Source organism: Leptosomus discolor, chromosome 24, assembly GCF_034619465.1.
Source record: "Leptosomus discolor isolate bLepDis1 chromosome 24, bLepDis1.hap2, whole genome shotgun sequence".
In the NCBI taxonomy this organism is placed as follows: domain Eukaryota; kingdom Metazoa; phylum Chordata; class Aves; order Leptosomiformes; family Leptosomidae; genus Leptosomus; species Leptosomus discolor.
The window spans coordinates 2,656,511-2,681,721 of record NC_141414.1 but is presented as its reverse complement, the minus strand read 5'-3'; positions in this window follow the sequence as shown (position 1 = coordinate 2,681,721).

Below are 25,211 nucleotides of genomic sequence, written 5' to 3'. Positions count from 1 at the left end.
CTACGTCGGGACGTCTGTTGGGCTCTACTTTGGGACGTCTGTTGGGCTCTACGTCGGGATGTCTGGCTTGAGCTCGCTTTCGGCTCTACTTCGGAACATCTGTTGTGCTTTACTTCGGGACATCTGTTCGGCTCTACGTCAGGACGTGTGTTCGGCTCTACGTCGGGACGTGTGTTGCGCTCTACATCAGGATTTAGCTTAATTTCAGCTCTACGTTGGGACGTCTGTTGGGCTCTATGTTGGGATGTCTGTTGAGCTCTACATCAGGATTTCTGGCTTGAGCTCGCTTTTGGTTCTACGTCGGGACGTATGTTGGGCTTTATGTTGGGACATCTGTTGATCTCTACGTCGGGACATGTGTTGGGCTCTACATCTGCAGTTACCTAACTTTCAGCTCTACGTTGGAACATCTGTTGGGATTTACCTCGGGACTTGTGTTGGGCTCTACGTCGGGACGTCTGTTGGGCTCTAATTTTTTTGTTAGCTAACTTTCATCTCTACGTCTGAACAGCTGTTGGGCACTACGTCCGGACGTCTGGCTTGAGCTCGCTTTCGGCTCTACTTCAGGACGTCTCTTGGGCTTTATGTCGGGACGTGTGTTGGGCTCTACGTCTGTAGTTAGCTAACTTTCAGCTCTACATCGGAACATCTGTTGTGCTCTATGTCGGGAAGTCTTTTGGGCTCTACGTCTGGCTGTAGCTCACTTTCGTCTCTACGTTGGAACGTCTGTTGGGCTCTACGTCGGGACGTATGTTGGGCTTTACTTCGGGACCTCTGTTGGGCTCTAAGTCGGGACGTCTCTTGGGCTCTAAGTCGGGACGTCTCTTGGGCTCAACGTCTGGCTTGAGCTCGTTTTCTGATCTACGTCGGGACGTTTGTTGGGCTCTACGTCTGGCTTGAGTTCGTTTTCTGATCTACGTCGGAACGTCTGTTGGGCTCTACGTTGGGACGCCTGTTGGGCTCTACGTGTGGCTGGAGCTCGTTTTCTGATCTACGTCGGGACGTCTGTTGGGCTCTACGTCTGGCTTGAGCTCGTTTTCTGATCTACGTCGGGACGTCAGTTGGGCTCTACGTCGGGACGTCTGTTGGGCTCTACGTTGGGATGTGTCTTGGGCTCTAGTTTAGGAAATGTGTCTTGAGGTCGCTTTCGGAACTACGTGGCGACGAGTGTTGGGCTCTAAGTCGGGATGTCTGTTGGGCTCTTCATCGGGACGTCTGTTGGGCTCTACGTCGGGACGTCTGTTGGGCTCTACGTCAGGACGTGTGTTGGGCTCTACGTTTGGACGTCTGTTGGGTTCTGCTTTAAGAAGTCTGGCTTGAGCTCGGTTACTGCTCTACCTTGAGACGTCTGTTGGGCTCTACGTTGGGATGTGTCTTGGGCTCTAGTTTAGGAAGTGTGTCTTGAGCTCGCTTTCGGAACTACGTGGCGACGACTGTTGGGCTCTACGTCGGGATTTAGCTTACTTTCAGCTCTACGTCGGAACATCTGTTGGGCTCTACGTCAGGACGTCTGCTGGGCTCTACGTTGGGACGTCTGCTGGGCTCTACGTTGGGACGTCTGTTGAGCTCTACGTCGGGATTTCTGGCTTGAAGCTCGCTTTTGGATCTACGTCGAGACATCTGTTGGGCTTTAACTCGGGACATCTCTTGGGTTCTACATCGGGACGTCTGTTGGGGTCTACGTCGACATGTCTGTTGGGCTCTAATTTTTGTTGTTATCTCACATTCAGCTCTCCGTCGGAATGTCTGTTGGGGTCTACGTCGGGACGTCTGTTGGGCTCTACATCAGGATTTAGCTTACTTTCAGCTCTACGTCGGAACGTCTGTTGGGCTCTACGTTCGGATGTCTGTTGGTCTCTACGTCGGGATTTCTGGCTTGAGCTCGCTTTTGGCTCTACGTCGGGACCTCTGTTGATCTCTACTTTGGGACGTCTGTTGATCTCTACGTCGGGATGTCTTGCTTGAGCTCGCTTTCGGCTCTAAGTTGGGACCTGTGTTGGGCTTTATGTCGGGACATCTGTTGATCTCTACGTCGGGACGTGTGTTGGGCTCTACGTCAGTAGTTAGCTAACTTTCAGATCTACATCGGAAGATCTGTTGGGCTGTACGTCGGGACGTCTGTTGGGCTCTACATCGGGACGTCTGTTGGGCTCTACGTCGGGACGTCTGTTGGGCTCTACGTCTGGCTTGAGCTCATTTTCTGATCTACGTCGGGACGTCTGTTGGGCTCTATGTCCGGAAGTCTGTTTGGCTCTACGTCTGGCTTGAGCTCGTTTTCTGATCTACGTAGGGACGTCTGTTAGGCTCTACGTCGGGACGTCTGTTGGGCTCTACGTCAGGACGTCTTTTGGGCTCTACGTCTGGCTTGAGCTCGTTTTCTGATCTACGTCGGGACGTTTGTTGGGCTCTACGTCAGGACGTCTGTTGGGCTCTACGTCTGGCTTGAGCTCGTTTTCTGATCTACGTCGGGACGCCTGATGGGCTCTACGACGGGACGTCTGTTGGGCTCTACGTCTGGCTTGAGCTCGTTTTCTGATGTACGTCGGGACGTCTGTTGGGCTCTACGTCGGGACATCTGTTGGGCTCTACGTCTGGCTTGAGCTCGTTTTCTGATCTACGTCGGGACGTCTGTTGGGCTCTACGTTGGGACGTCTGTTGGGTTCTGCTTTAAGAAGTCTGGCTTGAGCTCGGTTTCTGCTCTACGTTGAGACGTCTGTTGGGCTCTACGTTGCGATGTGTCTTGGGCTCTAGTTTAGGAAGTGTGTCTTGAGGTCTCTTTCGGAACTACGTGGCGACGAGTGTTGGGCTCTAAGTCGGGACGACTGTTGGGCTCTAAGTCGGGACGTCTGTTGGGCTCTACATCGGGACGTCTGTTGGGCTCTATGTCGGGACGTCTGTTGGGCTCTACATCGGGACGTCTGTTGGGCTCTACGTCGGGACGTCTGTTGGGCTCTACGTCGGGACGTGTGTTGGGCTCTATGTCTGTAGTTATCTAACTTTCAGCTCCACGTCGGGACGTGTGTTGGGCTCTACGTCAGGACATGTGTTGGGCTCTACATCGGGACGTGTGTTGGGCTCTACATCTGTAGTTAGCTAACTTTCAGCTCTACGTTCGGACGTGTGTTGGGCTCTACGTCGGGACGTGTGTTGGGCTCTACGTCGGGACATCTGTTGGGCTCTACGTCTGTAGTTAGCTAACTTTCAGCTCTACATCGGGACTTGTGTTGGGCTCTACGTCGGGACGTGTGTTGGGCTCTACGTCGGGACGTATGTTGGGCTCTCCGTATGTAGTTAGCTAACTTTCAGCTCTACGTCGGGACGTGTGTTGGGCTGTATGTCTGGACGTGTGTTGGGCTCTACGTCGGGACATGTGTTGGGCTCTACGTCGGGACGTGTGTTGGGCTCTACGTCGGGACGTCTGTTGGGCTCTACGTCGGGACGTCTGTTGGGCTGTACATCTGTAGTTAGCTAACTTTCAGCTCTACATAGGGACGTGTGTTGGGCTCTACGACGGGACATGTGTTGGGCTCTACATCAGGATTTATCTTACTTTCAGCTCTACGTAGGGACGTCTGTTGGGCTCTACGTCGGGACGTGTGTTGGGCTCTATATCATGATTTAGCTTACTTGCAGCTCTACGTCGGGACGTGTGTTGGGCTCTACATCAGGATTTAGCTTACTTTCAGCTCTACGTCGGGACGTCTGTTCGGCTCTACGTCGGGACGTGTGTTGGGCTCTACGTCGGGACGTGTGTTGGGCTCTACGTCAGGATTTAGCTTACTTTCAGCTCTACGTCGGGGCGTGTGTTGGGCTCTACGTCGGGACTTGTGTTGGGCTCTGCGTCGGGACGTGTGTTGTGCTCTACGTCGGGACCTGTGTTGTGTTGGGCTCTACGTCGGAACGTGTGTTGGGTCTCCGTCGGGACGTCTGTTGGGCTCTATGTCGGGATTTCTGTTGGGCTCTACATCAGGATTTAACTTACTTGCAGCTCTACGTGGGGACGTGTGTTGGGCTCTACATCAGGATTTAGCTTACTTTCAGCTCTCCGTCGGGACGTGTGTTGGGCTCTACGTCGGAACGTGTGTTGGGCTCTACATCAGGATTTAGCTTACTTTCAGCTCTACGTCGGGACGTGTGTTGGGCTCTACATCGGGACGTGTGTTGGGCTCTACATCTGTAGTTATCTAACTTTCAGCTCCACGTCGGGACGTGTGTTGGGCTCTACGTCGGGACGTGTGTTGGGCTGTACATCTGTAGTTAGCTAACTTCCAGCTCTACGTCGGGACTTGTGTTGGGCTCTATGTCGGGACGTGTGTTGGGCTCTACATCAGGATTTAGCTTACTTTCAGCTCTACGTCGGGACGTCTGTTGGGCTTTACGTCGGGACGTGTGTTGGGCTCTACGTCGGGACGTGTGTTGGGCTCTACATCAGGATTTAGCTTAATTTCAGCTGTACGTCGGGACGTGTGTTGCGCTCTACGTCGGGACGTGTGTTGGGCTCTACGTCGGGACGTGTGTTGGGCTCTACGTCTGTAGTTAGCTAACTTTCAGCTCCACGTCGGGACGTGTGTTGGGCTCTACGTCGGGACATGTGTTGGGCTCTACGTCTGTAGTTATCTAACTTTCAGCTCCACGTCGGGACGTGTGTTGGGCTCTACGTCGGGACGTGTGTTGGGCTCTACGTCTGTAGTTATCTAACTTTCAGCTCCACGTCGGGACGTGTGTTGGGCTCTACGTCAGGACATGTGTTGGGCTCTACATCGGGACGTGTGTTGGGCTCTACATCTGTAGTTAGCTAACTTTCAGCTCTACGTTCGGACGTGTGTTGGGCTCTACGTCGGGACGTGTGTTGGGCTCTACGTCGGGACGTGTGTTGGGCTCTACGTCGGGACATCTGTTGGGCTCTACGTCTGTAGTTAGCTAACTTTCAGCTCTACATCGGGACTTGCGTTGGGCTCTACGTCGGGACGTGTGTTGGGCTCTACGTCGGGACGTATGTTGGGCTCTCCGTCTGTAGTTAGCTAACTTTCAGCTCTACGTCGGGACGTGTGTTGGGCTCTAAGTTGGGATGTGTGTTGGGCTCTACATCAGGGTTTAGCTTACTTGCAGCTCTACGTGGGGACGTGTGTTGGGCTCTACCTCAGGATTTAGCTTACTTTCAGCTCTACGTCGGGACGAGTGTTAGGCTCTACGTCGGGACGTGTGTTGGGCTCTACGTCGGGACGTGTGTTGTGCTCTACGTCGGGACCTGTGTTGGGCTCTACGTCGGAACGTCTGTTGGGCTCTCCGTCGGGACGTCTGTTGGGCTCTACGTGGGGACGTGTGTTGGGCTCTACATCAGGATTTAGCTTACTTTCAGCTCTCCGTCGGGACGTGTGTTGGGCTCTACATCAGGATTTAGCTTACTTTCAGCTCTCCGTCGGGATGTGTGTTGGGATCTACGTCGGGACGTGTGTTGGGCTCTACATCGGGACGTGTGTTGGGCTCTACATCTGTAGTTATCTAACTTTCAGCTCCACGTCGGGAAATGTGTTGGGGTCTACGTCGGGACGTGTGTTGGGCTCTACGTCGGGATGTGTGTTGGGCTCTACATCAGGATTTAGCTTACTTTCAGCTCTACGTCGGGATGTGTGTTGGGCTCTACGTCGGGACGTGTGTTGGGCTCTACATCAGGATTTAGCTTATTTCAGCTCTACGTCGGGACATGTGTTAGGCTCTACGTCGGGATGTGTGTTGGGCTCTACATCAGGATTTAGCTTACTTTTAGCTCTATGTCGGGACTTGTGTTGGATTCTACATCAGGATTTAGCTTACTTTCAGCTCTACGTCGGGACGTGTGTTGGGCTCTACGTCGGGACGTGTGTTGGGCTCTACATCGGGACGTGTGTTGGGGTCTAAATCTGTAGTTAGCTAACTTTCAGCTCTACGTCGGGACGTGTGTTGGGCTCTACGTCTGTACTTAGATAACTTTCAGCTCTACGTCGGGACGGGTGTTTGGCTCTACGTCTGGATGTGTGTTGGGCTCTACGTCTGTAGTTAGATAACTTTCAGCTCTACGTCGGGACGTGTGTTGGGCTCTAAGTCTGGATGTGTTTTGGGCTCTATGTCGGGACGTGTGTTGGGCTCTACGTCGGGACGTGTGTTGGGCTCTACATCAGGATTTAGCTTACTTTCAGCTCTACGTCGGGACGTGTGATGGGCTCTACGTTTGTAGTTAGCTAACTTTCAGCTCTACGTCGGGACGTGTGTTGGGCTCTACGTCGGGATGTTTGTTGGGCTCTACATCAGGATTTAGCTTACTTGCAGCTCTACATGGGGACGTGTGTTGGGCTCTACATCAGATTTTAGCTTACTTTCAGCTCTCCCTCGGGACGTCTGTTGGGCGCTACGTCGGGACGTCTGTTGGGCTCTACGTCGGGACGTGTGTTGGGCTCTACATCAGGATTTAGCTTACTTTCAGCTCTACGTCGGGACATCTGTTGGGCTCTACATCGGGACGTGTGTTGGGCTCTACATCTGTAGTTATCTAACTTTCAGCTCCACGTCGGGACGTGTGTTGGGCTCTACGTCGGGACGTGTGTTGGGCTGTACATCTGTAGTTAGCTAACTTCCAGCTCTACGTCGGGACTTGTGTTGGGCTCTATGTCGGGACGTGTGTTGGGCTCTACATCAGGATTTAGCTTACTTTCAGCTCTACGTCGGGACGTCTGTTGGGCTTTACGTCGGGACGTGTGTTGGGCTCTACGTCGGGACGTGTGTTGGGCTCTACATCAGTATTTAGCTTACTTTCAGCTGTACGTCGGGACGTGTGTTGGGCTCTACGTCGGGACGTGTGTTGGGCTCTACGTCTGTAGTTAGCTAACTTTCAGCTCCACGTCGGGACGTGTGTTGGGCTCTACGTCGGGACGTGTGTTCGGCTCTACGTCTGTAGTTATCTAACTTTCAGCTCCACGTCGGGACGTGTGTTGGGCTCTACGTCGGGACGTGTGTTGGGCTCTACGTCTGTAGTTATCTAAATTTCAGCTCCACGTCGGGACGTGTGTTGGGCTCTACGTCAGGACATGTGTTGGGCTCTACATCGGGACGTGTGTTGGGCTCTACATCTGTAGTTAGCTAACTTTCAGCTCTACGTTCGGACGTGTGTTGGGCTCTACGTCGGGACGTGTGTTGGACTCTACATCAGGATTTAGCTTACTTTCAGCTCTACGTCGGGACGTCTGTTGGGCTCTACATCGGGACGTGTGTTGGGCTCTACATCTGTAGTTATCTAACTTTCAGCTCCACGTCGGGACGTGTGTTGGGCTCTACGTCGGGACGTGTGTTGGGCTGTACATCTGTAGTTAGCTAACTTCCAGCTCTACGTCGGGACTTGTGTTGGGCTCTATGTCGGGACGTGTGTTGGGCTCTACATCAGGATTTAGCTTACTTTCAGCTCTACGTCGGGACGTCTGTTGGGCTTTACGTCGGGACGTGTGTTGGGCTCTACGTCGGGACGTGTGTTGGGCTCTACATCAGTATTTAGCTTACTTTCAGCTGTACGTCGGGACGTGTGTTGGGCTCTACGTCGGGACGTGTGTTGGGCTCTACGTCTGTAGTTAGCTAACTTTCAGCTCCACGTCGGGACGTGTGTTGGGCTCTACGTTGGGACGTGTGTTGGGCTCTACGTCTGTAGTTATCTAACTTTCAGCTCCACGTCGGGACGTGTGTTGGGCTCTACGTCGGGACGTGTGTTGGGCTCTACGTCTGTAGTTATCTAACTTTCAGCTCCACGTCGGGACGTGTGTTGGGCTCTACGTCAGGACATGTGTTGGGCTCTACATCGGGACGTGTGTTGGGCTCTACATCTGTAGTTAGCTAACTTTCAGCTCTACGTTCGGACGTGTGTTGGGCTCTACGTCGGGACGTGTGTTGGGCTCTACGTCGGGACGTGTGTTGGGCTCTACGTCGGGACGTGTGTTGGGCTCTACATCAGGATTTAGCTTACTTTCAGCTCTACGTCGGGACGTGTGATGGGCTCTACGTTTGTAGTTAGCTAACTTTCAGCTCTACGTCGGGACGTGTGTTGGGCTCTACGTCGGGATGTTTGTTGGGCTCTACATCAGGATTTAGCTTACTTGCAGCTCTACATGGGGACGTGTGTTGGGCTCTACATCAGATTTTAGCTTACTTTCAGCTCTCCCTCGGGACGTCTGTTGGGCGCTACGTCGGGACGTCTGTTGGGCTCTACGTCGGGACGTGTGTTGGGCTCTACATCAGGATTTAGCTTACTTTCAGCTCTACGTCGGGACATCTGTTGGGCTCTACATCGGGACGTGTGTTGGGCTCTACATCTGTAGTTATCTAACTTTCAGCTCCACGTCGGGACGTGTGTTGGGCTCTACGTCGGGACGTGTGTTGGGCTGTACATCTGTAGTTAGCTAACTTCCAGCTCTACGTCGGGACTTGTGTTGGGCTCTATGTCGGGACGTGTGTTGGGCTCTACATCAGGATTTAGCTTACTTTCAGCTCTACGTCGGGACGTCTGTTGGGCTTTACGTCGGGACGTGTGTTGGGCTCTACGTCGGGACGTGTGTTGGGCTCTACATCAGTATTTAGCTTACTTTCAGCTGTACGTCGGGACGTGTGTTGGGCTCTACGTCGGGACGTGTGTTGGGCTCTACGTCTGTAGTTAGCTAACTTTCAGCTCCACGTCGGGACGTGTGTTGGGCTCTACGTCGGGACGTGTGTTCGGCTCTACGTCTGTAGTTATCTAACTTTCAGCTCCACGTCGGGACGTGTGTTGGGCTCTACGTCGGGACGTGTGTTGGGCTCTACGTCTGTAGTTATCTAAATTTCAGCTCCACGTCGGGACGTGTGTTGGGCTCTACGTCAGGACATGTGTTGGGCTCTACATCGGGACGTGTGTTGGGCTCTACATCTGTAGTTAGCTAACTTTCAGCTCTACGTTCGGACGTGTGTTGGGCTCTACGTCGGGACGTGTGTTGGACTCTACATCAGGATTTAGCTTACTTTCAGCTCTACGTCGGGACGTCTGTTGGGCTCTACATCGGGACGTGTGTTGGGCTCTACATCTGTAGTTATCTAACTTTCAGCTCCACGTCGGGACGTGTGTTGGGCTCTACGTCGGGACGTGTGTTGGGCTGTACATCTGTAGTTAGCTAACTTCCAGCTCTACGTCGGGACTTGTGTTGGGCTCTATGTCGGGACGTGTGTTGGGCTCTACATCAGGATTTAGCTTACTTTCAGCTCTACGTCGGGACGTCTGTTGGGCTTTACGTCGGGACGTGTGTTGGGCTCTACGTCGGGACGTGTGTTGGGCTCTACATCAGTATTTAGCTTACTTTCAGCTGTACGTCGGGACGTGTGTTGGGCTCTACGTCGGGACGTGTGTTGGGCTCTACGTCTGTAGTTAGCTAACTTTCAGCTCCACGTCGGGACGTGTGTTGGGCTCTACGTCGGGACGTGTGTTGGGCTCTACGTCTGTAGTTATCTAACTTTCAGCTCCACGTCGGGACGTGTGTTGGGCTCTACGTCGGGACGTGTGTTGGGCTCTACGTCTGTAGTTATCTAACTTTCAGCTCCACGTCGGGACGTGTGTTGGGCTCTACGTCAGGACATGTGTTGGGCTCTACATCGGGACGTGTGTTGGGCTCTACATCTGTAGTTAGCTAACTTTCAGCTCTACGTTCGGACGTGTGTTGGGCTCTACGTCGGGACGTGTGTTGGGCTCTACGTCGGGACGTGTGTTGGGCTCTACGTCGGGACATCTGTTGGGCTCTACGTCTGTAGTTAGCTAACTTTCAGCTCTACATCGGGACTTGTGTTGGGCTCTACGTCGGGACGTGTGTTGGGCTCTACGTCGGGACGTATGTTGGGCTCTCCATCTGTAGTTATCTAACTTTCAGCTCTACGTCGGGACGTGTGTTGGGCTGTATGTCTGGACGTGTGTTGGGCTCTACGTCGGGACATGTGTTGGGCTCTACGTCGGGACCTGTCTTGGGCTCTACGTCGGGACGTGTGTTGGGCTCTACGTCGGGACGTCTGTTGGGCTCTACGTCGGGACGTCTGTTGGGCTGTACATCTGTAGTTAGCTAACTTTCAGCTCTACATAGGGACGTGTGTTGGGCTCTACGACGGGACATGTGTTGGGCTCTACATCAGGATTTATCTTACTTTCAGCTCTACGTAGGGACGTCTGTTGGGCTCTACGTCGGGACGTGTGTTGGGCTCTATATCATGATTTAGCTTACTTGCAGCTCTACGTCGGGACGTGTGTTGGGCTCTACATCAGGATTTAGCTTACTTTCAGCTTTACGTCGGGACGTCTGTTCGGCTCTACGTCGGGACGTGTGTTGGGCTCTACGTCGGGACGTGTGTTGGGCTCTACGTCAGGATTTAGCTTACTTTCAGCTCTACGTCGGGGCGTGTGTTGGGCTCTACGTCGGGACTTGTGTTGGGTTCTACGTCGGGACGTGTGTTGGGTTCTACGTCGGGACGTGTGTTGGGCTCTACGTCGGGACGTGTGTTGGGCTCTACATCAGGATTTAGCTTACTTTCAGCTCTACGTCGGGACACGTGTTAGGCTCTACGTCGGGACGTGTGTTGGGCTCTACGTCGGGACATGTGTTGGGCTCTACGTCGGGATGTGTGTTGGGCTCTACGTCGGGACGTGTGTTGGGCTCTACGTCGGGACGTGTGTTGGGGTCTACGTCGGGACGTGTGTTGGGCTCTACATCGGGACGTGTGTTGGGCTCTACGTCTGTACTTAGCTAACTTTCAGCTCTACGTCGGGACGTGTGTTGGGCTCTACGTCGGGACGTGTGTTGGGCTCTACATTGGGACGTGTGTTGGGCTCTACATCTGTAGTTATCTAACTTTCACTCCACGTCGGGACCTGTGTTGGGCTCTACGTCGGGACGTGTGTTGGCCTCTACATCTGTAGTTAGCTAACTTTCAGCTCTACGTCGGGACGTCTGTTGGGCTTTACGTCGGGACGTGTGTTGGGCTCTACGTCGGGACGTGTGTTGGGCTCTACATCAGTATTTAGCTTACTTTCAGCTGTACGTCGGGACGTGTGTTGGGCTCTACGTCGGGACGTGTGTTGGGCTCTACGTCTGTAGTTAGCTAACTTTCAGCTCCACGTCGGGACGTGTGTTGGGCTCTACGTCGGGACGTGTGTTGGGCTCTACGTCTGTAGTTATCTAACTTTCAGCTCCACGTCGGGACGTGTGTTGGGCTCTACGTCGGGACGTGTGTTGGGCTCTACGTCTGTAGTTATCTAACTTTCAGCTCCACGTCGGGACGTGTGTTGGGCTCTACGTCAGGACATGTGTTGGGCTCTACATCGGGACGTGTGTTGGGCTCTACATCTGTAGTTAGCTAACTTTCAGCTCTACGTTCGGACGTGTGTTGGGCTCTACGTCGGGACGTGTGTTGGGCTCTACGTCGGGACGTGTGTTGGGCTCTACGTCGGGACATCTGTTGGGCTCTACGTCTGTAGTTAGCTAACTTTCAGCTCTACATCGGGACTTGTGTTGGGCTCTACGTCGGGACGTGTGTTGGGCTCTACGTCGGGACGTATGTTGGGCTCTCCATCTGTAGTTATCTAACTTTCAGCTCTACGTCGGGACGTGTGTTGGGCTGTATGTCTGGACGTGTGTTGGGCTCTACGTCGGGACATGTGTTGGGCTCTACGTCGGGACCTGTCTTGGGCTCTACGTCGGGACGTGTGTTGGGCTCTACGTCGGGACGTCTGTTGGGCTCTACGTCGGGACGTCTGTTGGGCTGTACATCTGTAGTTAGCTAACTTTCAGCTCTACATAGGGACGTGTGTTGGGCTCTACGACGGGACATGTGTTGGGCTCTACATCAGGATTTATCTTACTTTCAGCTCTACGTAGGGACGTCTGTTGGGCTCTACGTCGGGACGTGTGTTGGGCTCTATATCATGATTTAGCTTACTTGCAGCTCTACGTCGGGACGTGTGTTGGGCTCTACATCAGGATTTAGCTTACTTTCAGCTTTACGTCGGGACGTCTGTTCGGCTCTACGTCGGGACGTGTGTTGGGCTCTACGTCGGGACGTGTGTTGGGCTCTACGTCAGGATTTAGCTTACTTTCAGCTCTACGTCGGGGCGTGTGTTGGGCTCTACGTCGGGACTTGTGTTGGGTTCTACGTCGGGACGTGTGTTGGGTTCTACGTCGGGACGTGTGTTGGGCTCTACGTCGGGACGTGTGTTGGGCTCTACATCAGGATTTAGCTTACTTTCAGCTCTACGTCGGGACACGTGTTAGGCTCTACGTCGGGACGTGTGTTGGGCTCTACGTCGGGACATGTGTTGGGCTCTACGTCGGGATGTGTGTTGGGCTCTACGTCGGGACGTGTGTTGGGCTCTACGTCGGGACGTGTGTTGGGGTCTACGTCGGGACGTGTGTTGGGCTCTACATCGGGACGTGTGTTGGGCTCTACGTCTGTACTTAGCTAACTTTCAGCTCTACGTCGGGACGTGTGTTGGGCTCTACGTCGGGACGTGTGTTGGGCTCTACATTGGGACGTGTGTTGGGCTCTACATCTGCAGTTATCTAACTTTCACTCCACGTCGGGACCTGTGTTGGGCTCTACGTCGGGACGTGTGTTGGCCTCTACATCTGTAGTTAGCTAACTTTCAGCTCTACGTCGGGACGTGTGTTCGGCTCTACGTCGGGACGTGTGTTGGGCTCTACATCAGGATTTAGCTTACTTTCAGCTCTACGTCGGGACGTGTGTTCGGCTCTACGTCGGGACGTGTGTTGGGCTCTACATCAGGATTTAGCTTACTTTCAGCTCTACGTCACGACGTGTGTTGGGCTGTACGTCGGGACGTGTGTTGGGCTCTACGTCAGGACGTATGTACGGCTCTACCTCTGTAGTTAGCTGACTTTCAGCTCTACATAGGGTCGTGTGTTGGGCTCTACGACGGGACATGTGTTGGGCTCTACATCAGGATTCAGGTTACTTGCAGCTCTACGTCGGGACGTCTGTTGGGCTTTACGTCGGGACGTGTGTTGGGCTCTACGTCGGGAAGTGTGTTGGGCTCTACATCAGTATTTAGCTTACTTTCAGCTGTACGTCGGGACGTGTGTTGGGCTCTACGTCGGGACGTGTGTTGGGCTCTACGTCTGTAGTTAGCTAACTTTCAGCTCCACGTCGGGACGTGTGTTGGGCTCTACGTCGGGACGTGTGTTGGGCTCTACGTTGGGACCTGTGTTGGGCTCTACGTGGGGACGTGTGTTGGGCTCTACATCAGGCTTTAGCTTACTTTCAGCTCTCCGTCGGGACGTGTGTTGGGCTCTACATCAGGATTTAGCTTACTTTCAGCTCTCCGTCGGGATGTGTGTTGGGATCTACGTCGGGACGTGTGTTGGGCTCTACATCGGGACGTGTGTTGGGCTCTACATCTGTAGTTATCTAACTTTCAGCTCCACGTCGGGACGTGTGTTGGGGTCTACGTCGGGACGTGTGTTGGGCTCTACGTCGGGATGTGTGTTGGGCTCTACATCAGGATTTAGCTTACTTTCAGCTCTACGTCGGGATGTGTGTTGGGCTCTACGTCGGGACGTGTGTTGGGCTCTACATCAGGATTTAGCTTACTTTCAGCTCTACGTCGGGACGTGTGTTGGGCTCTACGTCGGGACGTGTGTTGGGCTCTACATCGGGACGTGTGTTGGGGTCTAAATCTGTAGTTAGCTAACTTTCAGCTCTACGTCGGGACGTGTGTTGGGCTCTACGTCTGTACTTAGATAACTTTCAGCTCTACGTCGGGACGGGTGTTTGGCTCTACGTCTGGATGTGTGTTGGGCTCTACGTCTGTAGTTAGATAACTTTCATCTGTACGTCGGGACGTGTGTTGGGCTCTACGTCGGGACGTGTGTTGGGCTCTACGTCGGGACGTGTGATGGGCTCTACGTTTGTAGTTAGCTAACTTTCAGGTCTACGTCGGGACGTGTGTTGGGCTCTACGTCGGGATGTTTGTTGGGCTCTACATCAGGATTTAGCTTACTTGCAGCTCTACATGGGGATGTGTGTTGGGCTCTACATCAGATTTTAGCTTACTTTCAGCTCTCCCTCGGGACGTCGGTTGGGCTCTACGTCGGGACGTGTGTTGGGCTCTACGTCGGGACGTCTGTTGGGCTCTACATCAGGGTTTAGATTACTTTCAGCTCTACGTCCGGACGAGTGTTGGGCTCTACGTCAGGACGTCTGTTGGGCTCTACGTCGGGACGTCTGTTGGGCTCTACTTCGGGACGTGTGTTCGGCTCTACATCAGGATTTAGCTTACTTTCAGCACTATGTCGGGACGTGTGTTGTGCTCTACGTCGGGACGTGTGTTGGGCTCTACATCAGGATTTAGCTTAATTTCAGCTCTACGTCGGGACATGTGTTGGGCTCTACGTCGGGATGTGTGTTGGGTTCTACGTCTGTAGGTAGCTAACTTTCAGCTCTACGTCGGGACGTGTCTTGGGCTCTACGTCGGGACATGTGTTGGGCTCTACATCAGGATTTATCTTCTTTTCAGCTCTACGTCGGGACGTGTGTTGGGCTCTACGTCGGGACGTGTGTTGGGCTCTACGTCAAGACGTGTGTTGGGCTCTACGTCGGGACGTGTGTTGGGCTCTACGTGGGGACGTGTGTTGGGCTCTACATCAGGATTTAGCTTACTTGCAGCTCTACGTGGGGACGTGTGTTGGGCTCTACGTCGGGACGTGTGTTGCGCTCTACGTTGGGACGTTTGTTGGGCTCTACATCAGGATTTAACTTACTTTTAGCTCTACGTCGGGACGAGTGTTGGGCTCTACGTCGGGACGTGTGTTGGGCTCTACGTCGGGACGTGTGTTGGGCTCTACGTCGGGACGTGTGTTGGGCTCTACGTCGGGACGTGTGGTGGGCTCTACATCGGGACGTTTGTTGGGCTCTACATCTGTACTTATCTAACTTTCAGCTCCACGTCGGGACGTGTGTTGGGCTCTACATCTGTAGTTAGCTAACTTTCAGCTCTACGTCGGGACGTGTGTTGGGCTCTACGTCGGGACGTGTGTTCGGCTCTATATCAGGATTTAGCTAACTTTCAGCTCTACGTCGGGACGTGTGTTGGGCTCTACGTCGGGATGTGTGTTGGGCTCTACATCAGGATTTATCTTACTTGCAGCTCTACGTGGGGACGTGTGTTGGGCTCTACATCAGGATTTAGCTTACTTTCTGCTCTACGTCGGGACGTGTGTTGGGCTCTACGTCGGGACATGTGTTGGGCCCTACGTCGGGACGTTTGTTGGGCTCTACATCAGGATTTAGCTTACTTTCAGCTCTACGTCGGGATGTGTGTTGGGCTCTACGTCAAGACGTGTGTTGGGCTCTACGTCGGGACGTGTGTTGGGCTCTACGTGGGGACGTGTGTTGGGCTCTACGTCGGGACGTGTGTTGGGCTCTACATCTGTAGTTATCTAACTTTCACTCCACGTCGGGACGTGTGTTGGGCTCTACGTCGGGACGTGTGTTGGGCTCTAGGTCGGGATGTGTTTTGGGCTCTACGTCTGTAGTTAGCTAACTTTCAGCTCTACGTCGGGACGTGTGTTGGGCTCTGCGTCGGGACGTGTGTTGGGCTCTACATCAGGATTTAGCTTTCTTTCAGCTCTACGTAGGGACGTGTGTTGGGCTCTACGTCGGGATGTGTGTTGGGCTCTACATCAGGATTTATCTTACTTGCAGCTCTACGTGGGGACGTGTGTTGGGCTCTACATCTGGATTTAGCTTACTTTCACCTCTACGTCGGGACGTCTGTTGGGCTCTACGTCGGGACGTGTGTTGCGCTCTACGTTGGGACGTTTGTTGGGCTCTACATCAGGATTTAACTTACTTTTAGCTCTACGTCGGGACGAGTGTTGGGCTCTACGTCGGAACGTGTGTTGGGCTCTACGTCGGGACGTGTGTTGGGCTCTACATCAGGATTTAGCTTACTTTCAGATCTACGTCGGGACGTGTGTTGGGCTCTACGTCGGGACGTGTGTTGGGCTCTACGTTTGTAGGTAGCTATCTTTCAGCTCTACGTCGGGATGTGTGTTGGGCTCTACGTCGGGACGTGTGTTGGGCTCTACATCTGTAGTTATCTAACTTTCACTCCATGTCGGGACGTGTGTTGGGCTCTGCGTCGGGACGTGTGTTGGTGTCTACGTCGGGACGTCTGTTGGGCTCTACATCAGGGTTTAGATTACTTTCAGCTCTACGTCGGGACGTGTGTTGGGCTGTACGTCGGGACGTGTGTTGGGTTCTACGTCTGGATGTGTGTTGGGCTCTACGTCGGGACGTGTGTTGGGCTCTACGTCGGGACGTCTGTTGGGCGCTACGTCGGGAGGTCTGTTGGGCTCTACTTCGGAACGTATGTTGGGCTCTAAATCTGTAGTTAGCTAACTTTCAGCTCTATTCGGGACGTGTGTGGGGCTCTACGTCGGGACGTCTGTTGGGCTCTACATCAGGATTTAGCTTACTTTCAGCTCTTCTTCAGGACGTGTGTTGGGCTCTACGTCGGGACGTGTGTTGGGCTCTACGTCGGGATGTGTGTTGGGTTCTACGTCGGGATGTGTGTTGGGCTCTACGTCGGGACGTGTGTTGGGCTCTACATCAGGGTTTAGCTTACTTTCACCTCTACGTCCGGACGGGTGTTAATCTCTACGTCGGGACGTGTGTGGGGCTCCATGTCGGGACGTGTGTTCGGCTCTACGTCGGGACGTGTGTTGGGCTCTACGTCGGGACGTGTGTTGGGCTCTACATGTGTAGTTAGCTCTACTTACAGCTCTACGTCGGCACGTTTGTTGGGCTCTACGTCGGGACGTCTGTTTAGCTCTGCGTCGGGACGTGTGTTGGGCTCTATGTCTGTAGTTACCTAACTTTCAGCTCTACGTCGGGACGTGTGTTGGGCTCTACGTCGGGACGTGTGTTGGGCTCTATGTCGGGACGTGTGTTGGGCACTACATCAGGATTTAGCTTACTTTCAGCTCTACGTCGGAACGTATGTTGGGCTCTACTTCAGGACGTGTGTTAGGCTCTACATCGGGACGTGTGTTGGGCTCTATTTAGGGACGTGTGTTGGGCTCTACGTCGGGACGTGTGTTGGGCTCTACGTCGGGACGTGTGTTGGGGTCTACGTCGGGACGTCTGTTGGGCGCTACGTCGGGACGTCTGTTGGGCTCTACTTCGGGACGTATGTTGGGCTCTACATCTGTAGTTAGCTAACTTTCAGCTCTACGTCGGGACGTGTGTGGGGCTCTACGTCGGAACGTGTGTGGGGCTCTACGTCGGGATGTCTGTTGGGCTCTGCGTCGGGACGTGTGTTGGGCTCTACGTCTGTAGTTAGCTATCTTTCAGCTCTACGTCGGGACGTGTGTTGGGCTCTACGTCGGGACGTGTGTTGGGCTCTACGTCGGGACGTGTGTTGGGCTCTACGTTGGGATGTGTGTTGGGCTCTACGTCTGTAGTTAGATAACTTTCAGCTCTACGTCGGGACGTGTGTTGGGTTCTACGTCTGGATGTGTGTTGGGCTCTACGTCGGGACGTGTGTTGGGCTCTACGTCGGGACGTGTGTTGGGCTCTACATCAGGATTTAGCTTACTTTCAGCTCTGCGTCGGAACGTGTGTTGGGCTCTACGTCGGGACGTGTGTTGGGCTGTACGTCGGGACGTGTGTTTGGCTCTACAACAGGATTTAGCTTACTTTCAGCTGTACGTCGGGACGTGTGTTGGGCTCTACGTCGGGACGTATGTTGGGGTCTATTTCGGGACGTCTGTTGGGCTCTACATCAGGGTTTACATTACTTACAGCTCTACGTCGGGACGTGTGTTGGGCTCAACGTCGGGACGTGTGTTGGGTTCTAAGTCGGGACGTCTGTTGGGCTCTACGTCTGTAGTTATCTAACTTTCAGCTCCACGTCGGTAAGTGTGTTGGGGTCTACGTCGGGACGTCTGTTGGGTTCTACATCAGGGTTTAGATTACTTTCAGCTCTACGTCGGGACGAGTGTTGGGCTCTATGTCGGGACGTCTGTTGGGCTCTAGGTCGGGACCTGTGTTGGGCTCAACGTCGGGACGTCTGTTGGGCTCTGCATCTGTAGTTAGCTAACTTTCAGCTCTACGTCGGAACGTCTGTTAGGCTCTAAGTCGGGACGTGTGTTGGGCTCTACGTGGGGACGTGTGTTGAACTCTACATCAGGATTTAGTTTACTTTCAGCTCTACGTCGGGACCTGTGTTTGGCTGAACGTCGGGACGTGTGTTGGGCTCTACGTCGGGACGTGTGTTGGGCTCTACGTCGGGACGTGTTTTGGGCTCTACATCAGGATTTATCTTACTTTCAGCTCTATGTCGGGACGTGTTTTAGGCTCTACGTCGGGACGTGTGTTGGGCTCTACGTCGGGACGTGTGTTGGGGTCTACATCAGGACGTCTGTTGGGCTCTACATCAGGGTTTAGATTACTTTCAGCTCTACGTCGGGACGAGTGTTGGGCTGTAAATCGGGACGTGTGTTGGGCTCTACGTCGGGACGTGTGTTTGGCTCTACGTCGGGACGTGTGTTGGGCTCTACGTCGGGACGTGTGTGCGGCTCTAGGTCGGGACGTGTGTGCGGCTCTAGGTCGGGACGTGTGTGCGGCTCTAGGTCGGGACGTCTGTTGGGCTCTACGTCGGGACGTCTGTTGGGCTCTGCGTCGGGACGTGTGTTGGGCTCTACATCTGTAGTTAGCTAACTTTCAGCTCTACGTCGGGACGTGCGTTAAGCTCTACGTCGGGACGTCTGTTGGGCTCTACGTCGGGACGTGTGTTGGTCTCTACATCAGGATTTAGCTTACTTTCAGCTCTACGTCGGGACGAGTGTTGGGCTCTACGTCGGGACCTGTGTTTGGCTCAACGTCGGGACGTGTGTTGGGCTCTACGTCGGGACGTCTGTTGGGCTCTACGTCGGGACGTGTTTCGGGTTCTGCATCTGTAGTTAGCTAACTTTCAGCTCTATGTCGGGACGTGTGTTGGGCTCAACGTCGGGACGTGTGTTGGGCTCTACGTCGGGACGTGTGTTGGGCTCTACATCAGGATTTAGCTTACTTTCAGCTCTACTTCGGGACGTGTGTTGGGTTCTACGTCTGTAGTTAGCTAACTTTCAGCTCTTCGTCGGGACATGTATTGGGCTCTACGTCGGGACGTCTGTTGGGCTCTACATCTGTAGTTAGCTAACTTTCAGCTCTACGTCGGGACGTGTGTTGGGTCTACGTCGGGACGTGTGTTGGGCTCTACGTCGTGACGTGTGTTGGGCTCTACGTCTGTAGTTAGCTGACTTTCAGCTCTACATCGGGACGTGTGTTGGGCTCTACATCGGGACGTGTGTTGGACTCTACATCTGTAGTTAGCTGACTTTCAGCTCTACGTCGGGACGTGTGTTATGCTCTGCATCGGGACGTGTATTGGGCTCTACATCTGTAGTTAGCTAACTTTCAGCTCTACGTCGGAACGTGTGTGGGGCTCTACGTCAGGACGTGTGTTATGCTCTACGTCGGGTTGTGTGTTGGGTCCACTTCGGGACGTGTGTTGGGGTCAACGTCGGGACGTGTGTTGGGCTCTACGTCGGGACGTGTGTTGGGCTCTATATCTGTAGTTAGCTAACTTTCAGCTCTATGTCGGGACGTGTGTTGGGCTCAACGTCGGGACGTGTGTTGGGCTCTACGTCGGGACGTGTGTTGGACTCTACATCAGGATTTAGCTTACTTTCAGCTCTACTTCGGGACGTGTGTTGGGCTCTACGTCTGTAGTTAGCTAACTTTCAGCTCTACGTCGGGACATGTATTGGGCTCTACGTCGGGACGTCTGTTGGGCTCTACATCTGTAGTTAGCTAACTTTCAGCTCTACGTCGGAACGTGTGATGGGCTCTAGGTCGGGACCTGTGTTTGGCTCAACGTCGGGACGTGTGTTGGGCTCTACATCGGGACGTCTGTTGAGCTCTATGTTGGGACGTCTGTTGGGCTCTACGTCTGGATGTGTGTTGGGCTCTACGTCTTTAGTTAGATAACTCAGCTCTACGTCGGGAGGTGTGTTGGGTTCTACATCTGGATGTGTGTTGGGCTCTACGTCGGGACATGTGTTGGGCTCTACGTCGGGACGTGTGTTGGGCTCTACATCAGGATTTAGCTTACTTTCAGCTCTATTTCGGGACGTGTGTTGGGCTCTACGTCTGTAGTTAGGTAACTTTCAGCTCTACGTCGGGACATGTATTGGGCTCTACGTCGGGACGTCTGTTGGGCTCTACATCTGTAGTTAGCTAACTTCCAGCTCTACGTCGGAACGTGTGTGGGGCTCTACGTCAGGACGTGTGTTATGCTCTACGTCGGGTCGTGTGTTGGGTCCACTTCGGGACATGTGTTGGGGTCAACGTCGGGACGTGTGTTGGGGTCAACGTCGGGACGTGTGTTGGGCTCTACGTCGGGACGTGTGTTGGGCTCTATATCTGTAGTTAGCTAACTTTCAGCTCTACGTCGGAACGTGTGTTGGGCTCTACGTCGGGACGTGTGTTGGGCTCTACGTGGGGACGTGTGTTGGGCTCTACATCAGGATTTAGCTTACTTTCAGCTCTACGTCGGGACGAGTGTTGGGCTCTACGTCGGGACCTGTGTTGGGCTCTACGTTGGGACCTGTGTTTGGCTGAACGTCGGGACCTGTGTTGGGCTCTACGTCGGGACGTGTGTTGGGCTCTATATCAGGATTTAGCTTACTTTCAGCTCTACGTCGGGACGTGTTTTAGGCTCTACGTCGGAACGTGTGTTGGGCTCTACATCGGGACGTGTGTTGGGCTCCACGTCGGGACGTGTGTTGGTGTCTACATCGGGACGTCTGTTGGGCTCTACATCAGGGTTTAGATTACTTTCAGCTCTAAGTCGGGACGAGTGTTGGGCTGTACATCGGGATTTAGCTTACTTTCAGCTCTACGTCGGAACGTGTGTGGGGCTCTACGTAAGGATTTAGCTTACGTCAGGATTAAGCCCAACACACATCCAGACGTAGAACCCAACACACGTCCCGAAGTACCGCCCAACGCACGTCCCGACGTAGCGCCCAACGCACGTCCCGACGTAGAGCTGAAAGTAAGCTAAATCCAGACGTAGAGCCCAACGCACGTCCCGACGTAGAGCCCAACGCACGTCCCGACGTAGAGCTGAAAGTAAGCTAAATCCCGACGTAGAGCCCAACGCACGTCCCGACGTAGAGCCCAACGCACGTCCCGACGTAGCGCCCAACGCACGTCCCGACGTAGAGGCCAACGCACGTCCCGACGTAGAGCTGAAAGTAAGCTAAATCCCGACGTAGAGCCCAACGCACGTCCCGACGTAGAGCCCAACACACGTCCCGACATAGCGCCCAACGCACGTCCCGACGTAGAGCTGAAAGTTAGCTAACTACAGACGTAGAGCCCAACGCACGTCCCGACGTAGAACCCAACGCACGTCCCGGCGTAGAGCCCAACGCGCGTCCCGACGTAGAGCTAAAAGTTAGCTAACTACAGACGTAGAGCCCAACGCACGTCCCGACGTAGAGCCCAACACGCGTCCCAACGTAGAGCCCAACGCGCATCCCGACATAGAGCCCAACGCACGTTCCGACGTAGAGCTGAAAGTAAGATAAATCCCGACGTAGCGCCCAACGCACGTCCCGAAGTAGCGCCCAACGCACGTCCCGACGTAGCGCCCAACGCACGTCCCGACGTAGAGCCCAACGCACGTCCCGACGTAGAGCTGAAAGTAAGCTAAATCCCGACGTAGAGGCCAACGCACGTCCCGACGAAGAGGCCAACGCACGTCCCGACGTAGAGGCCAACGCACGTCCCGACGTAGAGCTGAAAGTAAGCTAAATCCCGACGTAGAGGCCAACGCACGTCCCGACGTAGAGGCCAACGCACGTCCCGAAGTAGAGCTGAAAGTAAGCTAAATCCCGACGTAGAGGCCAACGCACGTCCCGACGTAGAGCTGAAAGTAAGCTAAATCCCGACGTAGAGCCCAACGCACGTCCCGACGTAGAGCCCAACGCATGTCCCTACCTAGAGCCCAACGCACGTCCCGACGTAGAGCTGAAAGTAAGATAAATCCCAACGTAGCGCCCAACGCACATCCCGAAGTACCGCCCAACGCACGTCCCGACGTAGCGCCCAACGCACGTCCCGACGTAGAGCTGAAAGTAAGCTAAATCCCGACGTAGATGCCAACGCACGTCCCGACGTAGAGGGCAACGCACGTCTCGACGTAGAGATGAAAGTAAGCTAAATCCCGACGTAGAGCCGAACGCACGTCCCGACGTAGAGCCCAACGCACGTCCCGACGTAGAGCCCAACGCACGTCCCGACGTAGCGCCCAACGCACGTCCCGACGTAGAGCTGAAAGTTACCTAACTACAGATGTAGAGCCCAACGCACGTCCCGACGTAGAGCCCAACGCACGTCCCGACGTAGAGCTGAAAGTAAGCTAAATCCCGACGTAGAGCCCAACGCACGTCCCGACGTAGAGCCCAACGCACGTCCCGACATAGCGCCCAACGCACGTCCCGACGTAGAGCTGAAAGTTAGCTAACTACAGACGTAGAGCCCAACGCACGTCCCGACGTAGAACCCAACGCACGTCCCGACGTAGAGCCCAACGCACGTCCCGACGTAGAGCCCAACGCACATCCCGACGTAGAGCCCAACGCACGTCCCGACGTAGAGCCCAACGCACGTCCCGACGTAGAGCTGAAAGTTAGCTAACTACAGACGAAGAGCCCAACGCGCGTCCCGACGTAGAGCTGAAAGTTAGCTAACTACAGATGTAGAGCCCAACGCGCGTCCCGACGTAGAGCCCAACGCGTGTACCGACGTAGAGCCCAACGCACGTCCCGACGTAGAGCTGAAAGTAAGCTAAATCCCGACGTAGAGCCCAACGCACGACCCGACGTAGAGCCCAACGCACGTCCCGACATAGCGCCCAACGCACGTCCCGACGTAGAGCTGAAAGTTAGCTAAATACAGACGTAGAGCCCAACGCACTTCAGACGTAGAGCAGAAAGTTAGCTAAGTACAGACGTTGAGCCCAACGCACGTCCCGACGTAGAACCCAACGCACGTCCCGACGTAGAGCCCAACGCGCGTCCCGACGTAGAGCTAAAAGTTAGCTAACTACAGACGTAGAGCCCAACGCGCGTCCCGACGTAGAGCCCAACACGCGTCCCAACGTAGAGCCCAACGCGCGTCACGACATAGAGCCCAACGCACGTCCCGACGTAGAGCTGAAAGTAAGATAAATCCCGACGAAGCGCCCAACGCACGTCCCGAAGTAGCGCCCAACGCACGTCCCGACGTAGCGCCCAACGCACGTCCCGACGTAGAGCCCAACGCACGTCTCGACGTAGAGCTGAAAGTAAGCTAAATCCCGACGTAGAGGCCAACGCACGTCCCGACGAAGAGGCCAACGCACGTCCCGACGTAGAGCCCAACGCACGTCCCGATGTAGAGCTGAAAGTAAGCTAAATCCCGACGTAAAGGCCAACGCACGTCCCGACGTAGAGGCCAACGCACGTCCCGAAGTAGAGCTGAAAGTAAGCTAAATCCCGACGTAGAGGCCAACGCACGTCCCGACGTAGAGCTGAAAGTAAGCTAAATCCCGACGTAGAGCCCAACGCACGTCCCGACGCAGAGCCCAACGCATGTCCCTACCTAGAGCCCAACGCACGTCCCGACGTAGAGCTGAAAGTAAGCTAAATCCCAACGTAGCGCCCAACGCACATCCCGAAGTACCGCCCAACGCACGTCCCGACGTAGCGCCCAACGCACGTCCCGACGTAGAGCTGAAAGTAAGCTAAATCCCGACGTAGAGGCCAACGCACGTCCCGACGTAGAGGCCAACGCACGTCTCGACGTAGAGATGAAAGTAAGCTAAATCCCGACGTAGAGCCCAACGCACGTCCCGACGTAGAGCCCAACGCACGTCCCGACGTAGAGCCCAACGCACGTCCCGACGTAGCGCCCAACGCACGTCCCGACGTAGAGCTGAAAGTTACCTAACTACAGATGTAGAGCCCAACGCACGTCCCGACGTAGAGCAGAAAGTTAGCTAACTACAGACGTAGAGCCCAACGCACGTCCCGACGTAGAGCCCAACGCACGTCCCGACGTAGAGCTGAAAGTAAGCTAAATCCCGACGTAGAGGCCAACGCACGTCCCGACGTAGAGCCCAACGCACGTCCCGACATAGCGCCCAACGCACGTCCCGACGTAGAGCTGAAAGTTAGCTAACTACAGACGTAGAGCCCAACGCACGTCCCGACGTAGAGCAGAAAGTTAGCTAACTACAGACGTAGAGCCCAACGCACGTCCCGACGTAGAACCCAACGCACGTCCCGACGTAGAGCCCAACGCACATCCCGACGTAGAGCCCAACGCACGTCCCGACGTAGAGCCCAACGCACGTCCCGACGTAGAGCTGAAAGTTAGCTAACTACAGACGAAGAGCCCAACGCGCGTCCCGACGTAGAGCTGAAAGTTAGCTAACTACAGACGTAGAGCCCAACGCGCGTCCCGACGTAGAGCCCAACGCGTGTACCGACGTAGAGCCCAACGCACGTCCCGACGTAGAGCCCAACGCACGTCCCGACGTAGAGCTGAAAGTAAGCTAAATCCCGACGTAGAGCCCAACGCACGTACCGATGTAGAGCCCAACGCACGTCCCGATGTAGAGGCCAACGCACGTCCCGACGTAGAGGCCAACGCACGTCTCGACGTAGAGATGAAAGTAAGCTAAATCCCGACGTAGAGCCCAACGCACGTCCCGACGTAGAGCCCAACGCACGTCCCGACGTAGAGCCCAACGCACGTCCCGACGTAGCGCCCAACGCACGTCCCGACGTAGAGCTGAAAGTTACCTAACTACAGACGTAGAGCACAACGCACGTCCCGACGTAGAGCAGAAAGTTAGCTAACTACAGACGTAGAGCCCAACGCATGTCCCGACGTAGAGCCCAACCCACGTCCCGACGTAGAGCTGAAAGTAAGCTAAATCCCGACGTAGAGCCCAACGCACGTCCCGACGTAGAGCCCAAGGCACGTCCCGACATAGCGCCCAACGCACGTCCCGACGTAGAGCTGAAAGTTAGCTAACTACAGACGTAGAGCCCAACGCACGTCCCGACGTA